The following is a 13,097-nucleotide window of genomic DNA, read 5'->3' on the forward strand; positions in this document are numbered from 1 at the left end:
TTCAATGAACCACCCGCAGGGAAAACACCACATTTTATCCATTCATGCACTCCATACACACTTTTTTCTCCATATTTTGTTATCATATAGTCAAACAATTCAGCCTGAGGAGGAGATTGCGTTCTGGAACCACGTAGACCCATTCTTCTTGAATTGGGTGGGATATCCTCTTTAGACTGCAAACGTCTTCGCAGAATCCAACAAATCAGCTTTGTGGTCGCTCTGCCTCTTACTCCTTTAAGAGGGGCCTTTATTTCCGATAAAGGTCTTTAGGATTCTCTAAAGGTTTAGTTCCCCCAATTTAGAAAACCAAAACTTAAGAAAATACCCGCCTTATTCACCGATAAGGTCTTTCACTAGGACCCTCAGCCTAGAAACCCGTGGTTCCCTTTTTTCTCTTCCGTTTAAGACTGAAACTCAAACAATTCCGGAGGGACTCTTTCCCATCCGTTGTTTTCTCATTTTTTACATTTTTATTTTCCCCGTGGGACTTTAACCCAACGTTTCCTGTTAACACCGTCAATCTCTATTCCCCAGGGTGAAAGGTTTATCGGATCCTTCACTATTTTAGATTTAATTATTTAGAATTTGCAAAATTAATTTATTAGCCTGAGTGAGTATCCCACCTGATAACAGTGGTTTTGAGTTCGTTGATCCCAGCGCTGGAGCCGTGGAGCCGACCAACAGCTCTCCTCTCTTAAATCGAGCTTTGAGGCTGGAGTGTAGTCCAGGTTGGCCAAACGCTGCTCGTCGACGTCCTCGGATGTCCAGTCGAGGGATCCGGGTCACGGCACCAAACTGTCGTGGAAAAAAATACTATTTCCAAGCACTGTTCAGGTGAAATCACTCAGTCAGGTTTATTCATATATTGTGCACAATACAGAGAGCTTGTAGGACAATCAGTAATGAAGCAAGTCTGGATGAAAGCTCTGCCAGGCAGAGACAACACATGAGTTTTGTACAAAGGGATAAGGGATCCTAAGCATGGGAAACAGACTGGTTCCCATGCAGCTGGGGAAAAACAACGTCCAACCTTGTACATGTAACCAAAACAGCTTTAACTTGGTGGGAATATACAGAACTTAGAATAAACATATAGCAATACAACTAGCAGGTGTAACCTAACTGTAATTTTTCCACATCACACTGCGTTTTCCTTTTTAGTGTCATAAAGTATACAAATGCTTGCCGACCTCTTATTTGTAGAACATTTTGCAACCTGCTACCTTCTGTTGGTTTATTATTCTATAAAATCACGATAAAATACATTAAAATGAGTGGTGGGAATGTAGGATTTTTTCTTCTTCTTTAAGTTCAAGAGGTATAAATCCTTTTTCGAGGCACTGCAATACTCAGTTTAATCTCAAGCACAATAAATCCCAGATTTTGAATAATTGTTTGTTTGATCTCTTCTATTTTTGTATGAAACAGCCACAGCTTTCATCACGTTTGTATGGCTCAAAACCATACAAACGTGATTAATGCGATCTTTTAATGCGATTTTTATAGTTTTCAATCAAGTTTTGTATTCGCTGCTTCTCCCAACACCGGTGTTTTGATATTCTGCTGCCCCCTGGTGACAAAGAATGATAACCGCAGCCTCATGTTTTATTCCCCCGCCTAAAACATCAGCAGGCTGGTACTCTGAGGAAGACAACATTAAGACATGACGTGCTTTTCATTCGTTGAATTTTATGCTGTAACAAGGGTTAATAAGAGTTTTAAATGCAACTTCTTTTAAAGTTGCTTTCTACTGACTACTAAAGCAGTCAGTAAAAGGGCTTAAAACGCTGCTAGTGTTTGAAAAGTGATGATGAAAAAGGATATTTTTTCATATTTTTATACAATAAAATCTTCTGTTGAGTTCTACTGTGTTTTAGGAAAGCTTTCCTCTTCTTTTAAAGTTTTATATATATATATATATATATATGTATATATATGTATATATATATGTGTGTATGTATATATATATATATAAATTTAAATTCCCTTCTCACCCACCGCAGGTGGTTCTTATCCTCTGAGCTTGGGTCCTCTACCAGAGGCCTGGGAGCTTGAGGGTTCTGCGCAGTATCTTGGCTGTGCCAAGGACTGCACATTTCTGGACTGAGATGTCTGATGTTGTTCCTGGGATCTGTTGTAGCCATTGGTCCAGTTTGGGGGTGACTGCCCCGAGGGCCCCGATGACCACAGGCACCACTGTGGTCTTCACCTTCCAGGCCCTCTCCAGTTCCTCCCTGAGGCCCTGGTATTTCTCTAGTTTCTCGTGCTCCTTTTTCCTGATGTTGCAGTCGCTCGGTATTGCTACATCTACCACAACGGCTTTCCTCTGTTGTTTATCCACTACGACAATGTCTGGCTGGTTCGCCATTACCATTTTGTCTGTCTGGATCTGGAAGTCCCACAGGATCTTAGCTCTGGCATCTATCAGCTGACTGGACAGCTCAATAGATAAGGTCTATTGAGCTTATCAATAGATAAGCTCAATAGAGCCCCGAGAGGGCGGGGTTCGAATCCAGTCTGGGTCCTTAGGCAAGACCCTTCAAGCTACTGCCTACCTCATACCATTAGAGATACTAATATGCATAACATGCCGGCTCAGACGTCACCCGGCCAAACAAGGTCTGCGTCAGGTGTTGGGGAACCAGAGCACCTTGATGACAAATGGGCTACTGGAACAAGGAATGCTACTACTCAAGTAACCCTAATCAGAGAGGTTACATGCAAAGACTGGTGAAGGAATGGTTACTTCGACATCCCCGGTCAACACTAAGCGCTAAACAACTAGTAGCTCAGTGTTCCAACATCTGCAAACGGCAACTGCTATCACAACTTGAGATTGACGATATATATATATATATATATAACTTCAGCTTTAAAAGAAGATATATATTTATATATATATATATATGTGTGTGTATGTATATATATATATATATATATATATATATATATAACTTCAGCTTTAAAAGAAGATATATATTTATATATGTATATATATGTGTGTGTATGTATATATATATATATATATATATATATATATATATATATATATATATATATATATATATATATATATATATATATAGGCTTGTCAGATTAATAGTACCTTTCGAAAATAACTTTTTAGCAGGTATTAAACATGCTATGAAATATAAATATGTTAAAACATCTAATTAATCATATAATGTCTTACTTGGTGATGGAACTACTAACAAAGAAACTTTTCAGTCATAATCTAATTTATGGAATGTGTATTTGCTGAGTATATTTGCTTTAATATAGCAAATATTAAAGACCCAAAAACCTTGTTTTGGCTCTGGTTTGGGGCTGTCAGTGAGTAAAGTGACCATCGATGTTACTGGACTCTATAAAATGTGGCTTAAAGCTGAGATGCTGATGTTTGGACATGTAAAATGTATATATTCTCTCTGCATATGAATCTATAAATAGTTTGGTTTCTGTCAGTTCTGTAAAGATACAAGAGAGAACCAAAGCGAATTTCTCTTTTGCATGACCAGTACTTTAATTTGACTTTGCTGTAAAAAATAACCATTAAATGGTTTCAAATTTAACAAACTCTATGCTTTAGGAAATATTTCGCCCTATTTGATGTTTGATCTGAATTGATTAGCTACTTAAGCACCTGAACTTCTGATTATCTGTCAGAAAATGTGTGCAGTTCACCTTATTTTGTGTTAATTGAACCGTCACTGCGTGTGACGTTAAGCTGACAGGCTGACATAAAAAACACCCTGTTTTCACCTGGACAAATTGCATCATTTGTTCATAGAACGTGGCAATATTCAGATCAATCATCAAATAGGATGAAATATTTCATAAAGCATAAAGAGCCAAAGTTTGTTAAATTTTAAACCACGACTCCTGCTAAGTAAAATTAAATTATGGGCCATTATAAAGAGAAATTGGCTTTGTTCTCTCTTGTTTCTAGAGCTGACAGAAACCAAACTATAGATTTATTAGCAGAGATAAAATATGTTTTACATATCTAAACATCAGCATCTCAGCATTAAGCCACATTTTATAGAATCCAATAATAACTAAATAAAGAGTTAACTGCCCCAACCAGACCCAAAAAAGGTTTTGCGTCTTTATTATTTGCTATACTAAAGACACATCATATCTTAATTTATTGCATTCTCATGTAAGTTTTGGCTTTATTCTTAGCACTAGAAAAGAAAAGGTCGTCCAGTGACTGTGGGTGCATCAGCACCCCCCCACCCCCACGCCCCACACTTCATCCCCACCAACTTGCAACACAAAGTTACACCCTTAGCCTAAAAACTTCTTTTCCTGAATAGTCAAAATAATCGGGGCACCAAGAGAAAAACTTTGCATCCAATCCAATCATCAATCCATTCATCCAATTATCCAATTGATAGTTGTTACCGTCCCTCATCCTGAGCAGTCAAGTAGAGAGGAACAACTCCCTTTTAACAGGAAGACACTCCAGCTTAGAGAGACTGATCATATTCTATGACCTGTTCAAAATTAAGACGACTAAAAAAACAGAAAATATAGAAACATTAGGACTGGAAGCCATTTTATGAGGCCATGTAAGGAGTGTGTGCTAAAAAGAAACGCATTAAGAATCTGAACTAGATAAGTTCATATTCTTTGTATCTCTAACAGTCAGTGAGTGAGACACAGAGCTAAATTTAAAAGACACCAATTGACCTAATCACTTTTCCCCCGAAGGTAGGAAAAACCGGAGCACCCGGAGAAAACCTATGCATTGAGTTTAAAGTGTGTCCATTTAAAGAATGTCTCCAAATGTTAGTGAGTGAGAGACTAAGGTAAATTTAAAAGAGACCAATTAGCCTAATCACTTTTTCCCCGAAGGTAGGAAAAACCGGAGCACCCGGAGAAAACCTTTGCATTTAAAGAGATGGGATGCATATCAGGAGGCATCCTAACCAGATTTTCTGGCTCAAGAACTCAATGGCCTTGGATTTGGAGGCACCGATCCTCATCCCGGCCACTTCGCACTCGGCTGCGAATCGCTCCAGTGAAAGCTGTAGATCACGACCTGATGAAGGCAGTAGGACCACATCTTCTGCAAAAAGCAGAGATCTGATCTTAAGGCCACCAAATCGGATCCCCTCAACACCTTGGCTGTGCCTTAAAAATTCTGTCAATAAAAGTATTGAATAGAATTAGTGACAAAGATTAGCCTTGGCGGAGTCCAACTCTCACTGGAAACGAGCCCGAGGTACTGCCGGCAATGAGGACCGGACTCTGGTCTGTTCCTGAGCTTCTGTAGCTCAGGATCAGATCACCAAGGTCCTTACCTTCAGCTGCCATCCTTTTGACTCTGCACCCCACCAGTTTGTCTCCCCCAAAGGTGGTGAGCCCGTGTGAAGAGGGAATCATGTCTCCTCTTCGGCTGTGCCCGGCTGGGCTCCATGGGTTAAAGCCCAGCCCCAAGGTGAATACGCCTCTTCTATGTGATGCTCACAAATGCACCTCATAATATTTTGTTGCCTTTAACTTCTAATGAGGGAACTTTAACGTTCCCATCAACTGTGGCACGCCTGCCTGATTGACCACTGTTTCTTCTCTGCTCAGGTTCCCTGAGGACAATCTTCCTGCCTGAAAGTTTAAATGATGGCATTTCAAGCTTCTTTTTGCTAGGGGGCATTGGGCTATGGTTTAACTTATCTATCGTTATGTGCTTGTCTTCTTTGAATTCTGGATCTAACCTGCCTCCACCCAGAGGCAAGGTTCCTTTATAATGAACTGACTTTCCCTCAATGGACGGTAGAAATTTGGCTTGCTGTTCGTTGGTCTGTGTTTCATTTTTAGGTATTTCCGGAGCAGTATTACCTTGTACCTTTGTCTCTTTGCTCTTTATGGATTTATTTAAATCCTTGTATTCCTTCTTCTCCCTGTAGTGCTTAGTATTCATCGTAGACACTTGTTCAGTGAGTTTTTTAATGCACTCTTGATCCCTATGTCTGTTTTGAGTTAGTGCCTGTATCTGACCATTTAAGGACTGAATTTTCTCCTTCAGCCTTTTCCAATCAAATTCTGTGCGGTGAAAATTTCTTTCCTTACCCATGGCTTCTTGCTGTCGTCGTGAGTCTTCTTCCTGTAGTTTTAAGGTTTCTTTTTGTTGTGAGGCTGGGAGCATTGAGCGGCTCTCGGCCTGCTTCTTCAAGGGTTTTTCCTCCCGGAGAGCTCTTGCCTTCTGATATGTTGCTAATACCCTGTTTTGCACTTTTTTCTGAAATAATACGGTGTCAGAAAACGTGGCACTTGGTTCATTCTTATATTCATCTCCCACCAGAGTTTTTGAAAGTCTATTCCCAGGAATTTTCATTTGACTCTTTGCCTCATTCAACTGCTTTTCCAGATCTTTTACCTTGCCCTCAAGACTTCTGGACTTTTCTTTTTCTCTCTTAATTTCAGTATTCTTCTGGTCAACATAGTTGCTCTTTTTGTACAATTCCAACCGAAGTTTCTCCACTTCATTTTCCTGCTTTTCAACATCCATTTTGTTGGCTGTGAGTTGAGACATCGCTTCTCTTTTTTCTGCCAACGTCCTCTCAAGCTGCAGTTTTGAGTCCATGAGGTCATTTAAAGAGGTTTGAAGGTCTTCGAATTTAGTTTGGTAGTTTTTATTCACAGTCAACAACTGATTCCTGTGGGACCTCTGGTTCTTTATCTCTCTTTCTAACTGTGGGATTGTCTTACAGTTCAGGTTGTTGTTTTGTCTTTGAGACTCATCTAGCTGTTTCTTGAGTGAATCAATGTTCTGATTTAGATCCAAAATTTCTTCCTGAGCTGCTTTCAACTCTTCCTCCACTGCGGTTCTACTCCGATGCTCCTTAGCTATTTTTTTAAACCTTTGTATGAAATCCAGATTCACGGAGATCAATTCATCTCTACTCATTTCTTTAATTTCGCACTCTGTTAAAAAATAAGTCTTAATTGGCAGCATTTTGGCTGTTCGACTGATGTATCTCAAAAGCTATGAAAAAATGCACTGTTCAATCCAATATGGAAAACCCAACGTCCGAAACTTGACTTCTGCAAGTTTGATTCAGACGCTGGATATTCAAGGCATCTGTTCCTTGTGATGTCATAAGGGACAGTTGCCTTGTCCCTTATGACATCATCACACTTTGGCATCATCAGATTACATCAGTGGAATAATGTCATGTATGCTATGTTGCCAGGCAACAGCAAAGCCAGCTCACTTTCCACCATATTCCTGGGAGGCTTAGTGTGTGAAACGATTCTAAAATTCATTAACTCTTATTTGAGGAATTGTTTAAGAGAAGTAGTACTGCTCAGCACGCCACGCTGCCAGAACTCTCTATTCCTGGGAGGCTTACTGTGGAAACGATTATGAGTCTTACTTCCGGCGCCCACCGGACGTAGCGGCATTTTACTGTAATTTGTAGGGTTTTTTGTTCATCTATATTCATGATAGAAGTTACATCTCTCTTTTCAGTTACTGTACAATGTTTGGTAAAACTTGTTCACGGAGACGCCGTCTGCCATCAGAGAGCTGCTCAGTTCAGAGGACAGTTTGTGAGTTTAATCACGGGGAGCGACAGGAACACAGCGTTAAGTTTGGTAATGGAGTGACGGTGAATTAGCAGCGCTGCTAGCAGCTCGTCTCTCTGAAGAACCGACTTTAACAAAGAGAAAAGCAGAGAAGCTGGTCAGAGTTCTGAGCTGCAGGTTTGTGCCAACAGTGTAAAACAGCAGAAATACATAATATTAGCTTGGTGTGATGTGAATTTGAGTTTTCATTTGGATTTAAAAAGTCATAAAGTTCATGATCTGAATCTTTATCATTATGTTTGGGCCAGCAATACATTTCTATAGTACAAAAAAATATATTTGGATTTATTTAGTCCATCACAACCAGAACGTCGAGGTTCTCCGTTGCTGAGTGTCGCTGCAAATAAGCGGAGAAAAGACCGCAGCTGTCCGTAACCCGGAGAATCTCCCCACTGGACCGGAACCGAACCGAACAGAACCGAACTGAACCGAACCACACATTAATCTGTTCTAGAGAACAACTTGCCACTAGAAAGGGCCGTAAGATGCCCCTGTGGAACTCGGGTAACTGCTGTGCTCTAATAATTAGACCAAACTTAATTTGTGGCAGCAACAGGTGTGTTTTGAACGTGCTCCCGAAACCAAAAAGACAGTGTTTCTGTGATAAGAGGTAGTTTTCATAGCCTACCGACAGATAAGGAAACAAAAAGAATTCGGCTAAAAATTCTAAACTTGGAGAGAGAACCCAAAATGCTTTATGTGCTCGTTTCATTGTGTGGACAAAAAGCCAATGGAAGAAAACCCTCATAGGCATCCGAAGCAATTGAGTCAGTGAAGTAGCTAGATATGCTAACATTGAGTGAAATAAATGAAATTTTCGTATTCAACATTATAAGCAAACAAAAAAAAGCTCCTTGAATAGAAAAGAAAAAGAAAACTCAGTTAAACTGATTACCACAAAATGATGTTGAGCAGCAGGTCCTGTTACAAAGTCTACATCTCCACCTTAGTCAGTATAGGTACCTTCCAGTCCGATTTGGCGTCCATCAGTAGGCCACCTTCCCGGCTCCCCTGGCTTGATCAATCTGCAGCCACAGACGATTTCCCTCCTCCCAGGTTTCTTTGGGTAGCATTTTAGCAAACCGGATGCCCAGTTCTTTGCAATAAGTGGATTTTTTGGTCTTCTTCCAGATTTCTTCCTTCAATAATCTTCGTGTAAATAGCACAATAACGGTTCTGTGTTTGTTCTCCATCCTTCGTCCCAGTCGATGAACAACATGCACGTCCCCCTTCAGCCTTGATGCAGATTCAGGAACGATGTGCTTCAGAGTACATATGACTAAAGCCCTGATGTCTTCATCTTTCTCCTCCTTCAGACCTTTTATGCGAAGGCTCCATTTCATTCTGTACCTTTTCTCTGAGCCTCTTCTTAAGACCAGCATTCTCCTCTCGTAGTTTTTCACTTTGCTTTTCCAGCTCTTTACCTTTTGCGGCCCGTGTATTTTCAGGCAGTTAGTTTCTTTTGTTTAAAATGAAAAATGAAAAAACGAAACTAGACTAGTTTTTCGTTTATTAAACCAAAATCGGATGACGGCTCGTTATCCGATTTCCCATTTAGTGAACAAAACGAAAATGGAAAAACCGGATAACGAGCGCTCAATTTCGATTTTCATGACAACATTTTTGACAAGATATCTGACCCGGAAGTTCTCTCTGTCCGGCTTACACAGGGTCCCTATCACACATAGACTTTATACAAGCTGCAGAAAGACGATCTGCCAAGCGCAAGTCAGTTTAAGTAATGCTCCTGTGAGAAACAAGGTGTCTCCTGTGAGACACCTGGCCTCCGAGAAAAATGGTTATCCTGAGTTTTTATTTTGAAAAGCCAGAGCGCGAGGGCGAGGCTTTCCACACCATCCTGCAGTCATAACTCCCTCGTCTCTGGACCAGCAAGATGGCGTCCATTGCAATGTGCAACCAGCACCGGTAAATAGAGGTAAGTACCCTATTAATTTGCCACAAAAAGTAGTCCTTATAGCTTCGTCTATCAACTTAGTTCATCCAAAATTAGGCTTCTTTGAAATACGCTCCGGAGTTTTCGGAGCAGCGTAGCTCCGCTGACGGGGCCAGGCGGCGTGTGTTTTCCCCGCTAACCTCATTTCGCCAAGTCCCTCTGTTGTTTTCCGCTGCCTGTTATCGGTTCGTAGCGGCTCAAAGTGTGATATGAAGAGTTTAATGTGTTTGTAGGCTATATGGACCGTTAGATACCTGTATCAAAATAAAATACTCTTTCTAGAGAGTTCGACACTTCTGAAGATATTATCTCCTCAACTTTGCCCAGTATTTTCTTCGAATTCCAGTTGCTAATATTGCCTTATGGATTTTTTTAGTTTGTAAATTCATATTTTTGTGTGTGCGTGAAATATATTCTTCCCTTCGATTGACTTCTTACGTGCAGTGTGAACATTTTTGAATATGTGACGGGGTTCTCTTATGATTTAGTCAAACAAAATGACTGTTCCAAGTCGGAGATCGTTTTAGAGGATTTATTAAGCTCTCACAAAGATGGCAGGTGCAGACCACACACAAAGGACATCCAGAGCAGGTTAGAAATCAAATAATCATTAGTACCTTCACTTGCAGTAGTCCATCACCTCCAGCGTGACTTCTTCAGTAGTCTAACCACAGACTGCCTCCTGTGGAGCAGAGCCCTGCTTTTAAAGCCACAGGCTCCGCCCACAGACAATCCAAACTAGCAAAAATACAAATTACTTCTAACTCAAATCAGAAGTTTGATTCTGATTTGAATCAAACATCAAATCAGTTTGAAGTTTGTAAAGTATACAAAATAATAATAATAATAATAATAGAAAAAATAAATAAATAAAATAAACTTGTAAACAAAATACAATACTCAATTTAATAGACAACACCCAGTGCGCTCTGATGACATCACCACCTCATGTGACTCCCTCCCGGCACGCCACAATCCGGAAACACCCTACTTGAAAACAGAACCGGGAAAACGTTTAATGCTAAAAATAGGTTAGAATGAATGTTTAACTGAAGCAGGAACACCGCGTGTGCACCCACGACGAACCGCCCCAGTCCAAGCTGCAACAAAAGTAAGTTAGTGATTGTGTACGTGTTTGTCGGCGTGGGTGCGCGGGCATGCTGACAAGGACTCTAAGTCCCAGCTCGTGACGGCTCCTCCGTCACAGAATATATTTATTTTTTATTGTTTCAGACAGGCGGCTCTTCAGGAGGAGAGGCCTCAGCTCCCGGTTTGGATGCAGCTTCCCAGAATCTAAGTATTTCTCAGTGCTGCGCTGATAGAGAGGTATATAGGACCCCTTCTGTCAAATTTTAATCGGAGTTTGATTGATGAGTGATTTATGACCCTAATCATTAATTGATTTTAATTTCCGGTCACATGATGCCCCTCCCCCCATCCAGTCAACCCCCCGCCCCCCTCCCCAAACCCCATCCAATATTCCTTCACCTTCTGACCTCTGTGTTTTAAAATAATATAATTAAAGAATGAATAAACATTATGAGTTTTAAGAGAAATACAATAAGTGTTAGATGATTGAGAATAATTTCGGAAAACAAATTTTCAGTACAACTTAAAACATCAGCTCACAGACCTCAACCGTCTGGATGGGCTTTGGTCGCCATGCTTATTGATTATCAGCTATCAGCTCTCAGGATCTGCAGCACTCCATCTGTGTGCCAGTGGCACATGTGACCACTTGTGAGCAAATTAAAGTACAGTACAATTAGAGCACAAAAAAACAATAAGTGATCATCAGTATCAAGATTAATACATAGATTGTCACCTTTCCTAGATAAGTTTAGATTTATCCATGCCGTCTGTGTGTGCGTGTGTTTGTGTGTGTGTAGGACATAAGGACTGAGGGTCAGCAGTGACCCCCTCCCCTGCCCTCTTACTCTGGATGCGTGTGTGTGTGTGTGTGTGTGTGTGTGTGTGTGTGGGTGCAGGGCTGACCCCAGCCCCTGCCATCTGTGTGTGCGCACCTGTAAGACTGAACACATACCTCTACAGAAAGCCTAGAGTTTTAACTGTTTTACTGCTTTATTTTATGGTAGAACGATTAGTCAGTGCTGACTATGAGTTTGTGATTTCCTTCATCACTTAAATTTTAAACTCTTATAGATTTTTTTTTTCTGTAACACTAGCTAGTGTGAAACATGTCAGTAAATGTTCATTTGTACACGTACTTCTGAAGAACATGTGACAGACAGTAAACAGGCCTAAGTGAGGCTGCTCAAATTGAACTTTTATCTTTCCGCAGTTAAAGAATTTGTCCAGACTTTTCCAGAATTTGTCCTGGCATCACTGTGAATGATTTTGTTCAGTTTTTTTTTTTCACGCTGTTGAATCAACACTGATCTTCCCACTGCTTCATATTTTCTCCAAAATAGTAAATCTTGGTTTAAATACATTTGAAACTCTTTTTTTTTCTGTAACACTTGCTAGTGTGAAACATGTTAGTAAAAGTTCCTCATCTGTAAATTTATTTCTGAAGAATATCTGACAGGGACAAAACAGGCCTCGGTGAGGATACTTATATGTATCTTTCAGCTTTCACTACAGTTGAAATTTTTCATTACTAAAACTTTTAAATGATCAATGTGAACCATCAGTCTGTATTAAAATAGTTAATATAATTCATATTATTTATTTAGATTTGATGTTTTAATGTGTGCCCTTGGATTTCTATTGATTTATTGAATGTGTAAATATTTTATCAAACTGAATGGCCATTCAGTTTTATATAGTTTTTTTCTTTTGGTGTTTGTTGCACAAATTCAAATATATGCTGGCTATCAACCAACAATTTAATCAGTGAATTTGTGTTTTTTCTTAAATACTCCCTCTCACCGAGACTTACTTACATCTTCTGACAACTAGCCCAACTTATAATAACATTGACTAAGTTTGCTATTGGTACACTTTACCTAAAAATAAAAATTAAACATACTCACTACCAGAGATGGGGACTCGAGTCACATGACTTGGACTGGAGTCAGACTCGAGTCGTTAAAATCACGACTTGAGACTTGACTTGAAAAAATGCTCAAAGACTCGGACTTGACTTTGACTTTCATGCCATTGACTTGGGACTTGACTCGACTTGAAGCTGTTTACTTGAAAAGACTTGATATTTTTTACTCAAAGTCTTAAAATTTAAAACACATTATTTATAAAGTGGCGTCATTAATTAATTTCACTCATTCCGTATCAATATGCGCAGACCGTCACTATGGTTTTCCTCTCTCCTTATGTATGTATGTGTACGTAGCTGCAGCACAACCAATCAAATTAACAGGATTTGGAGGTTTAAAAAAACGCGGCAAAGCTACAGAGCTCAGGGAACGAAATACGAAATAACCGCTCGAATATGCTTCCGCGAGTAATTTCTTTTGGCTACGTAGGTTATGAACTTTCGACTAAAAAACGAACTGCAACTTGTAAAACATGCAAGAAGAGAATATCGGATGGAGATGCCACGACGTCCAACTTTGTCCGGCATTTG

The sequence above is a fragment of the Xiphophorus hellerii genome, chromosome 21 (genome assembly GCF_003331165.1).
Source record: "Xiphophorus hellerii strain 12219 chromosome 21, Xiphophorus_hellerii-4.1, whole genome shotgun sequence".
Classification (NCBI taxonomy): Eukaryota; Metazoa; Chordata; class Actinopteri; order Cyprinodontiformes; family Poeciliidae; genus Xiphophorus; species Xiphophorus hellerii.